Source organism: Seriola lalandi, unplaced genomic scaffold, assembly GCF_002814215.2.
Source record: "Seriola lalandi dorsalis isolate HSWRI2012SDOR001 ecotype SW California unplaced genomic scaffold, Sedor1 jcf7180002054537, whole genome shotgun sequence".
Classification (NCBI taxonomy): Eukaryota; Metazoa; Chordata; class Actinopteri; order Carangiformes; family Carangidae; genus Seriola; species Seriola lalandi.
Window position 1 is genome coordinate 362,093 of NW_019525090.1, and position 783 is coordinate 362,875.

Consider the following 783-nt stretch of genomic DNA (forward strand, 5'->3'; position numbering starts at 1 on the left):
GCAGGTGTTACCAACAGCATTAACGAGGAACCAGGAAATGAAGTTTGATGCTGACCGCGGAACATTTCTCCTGGACTGGTGAGTAAACAGCTGCCAATGCTAACGTTGGCTACTTTGCAATAGCAAAACAAATAGCTTCTTCAAGTTCTGTCTTTCACCCTCATTTGTAATGTAATTTATTATAACAGCTATTACACAAACACAATTCCCCGTTATTCCTGCAGCTGACATACATTATAGATGCACATTTATTTATGATGAGATGATAGTGATAGTATTTGCACTTCTTACATCTCACTAACTCTCATTTAAACATTCTGTTCACACACATGCTTTCACACACAAACACGAACACATCCATCCACAGTTTTCCAGAGTTTTGTCAATTTTATTTCTAAAATTTAAAGCATGAAATCACCGTAACCTAAGAACAGACTAAAAGAAAAATTAGCCACTCATGTCACTGGAAATAAATAATATTAACAGTTGTGGCCGAGCTTCTCGTTACTTCATTAATACATGGAAATGAGTAATAGGATGACTGGCTGCCACCTTTAAGGTTTCCAAGGACATTCTGCAACTTTGCTTTTACTGTAAACTATTTCCAGTCTCCACTAAACTATTAGTATAAAACTCAGCAATGTACACATCTCAGACTCGCCCTTTGAATGAGTGAGTGAGGTGCTGTTTATTTTCCAGTCTGTCTTTGTTTTGTTACTTTAAGCACCATGTCTGTCAGCCATAGTGTAATTATATGGAGACAGAGACACAGAGGGAGGGGGG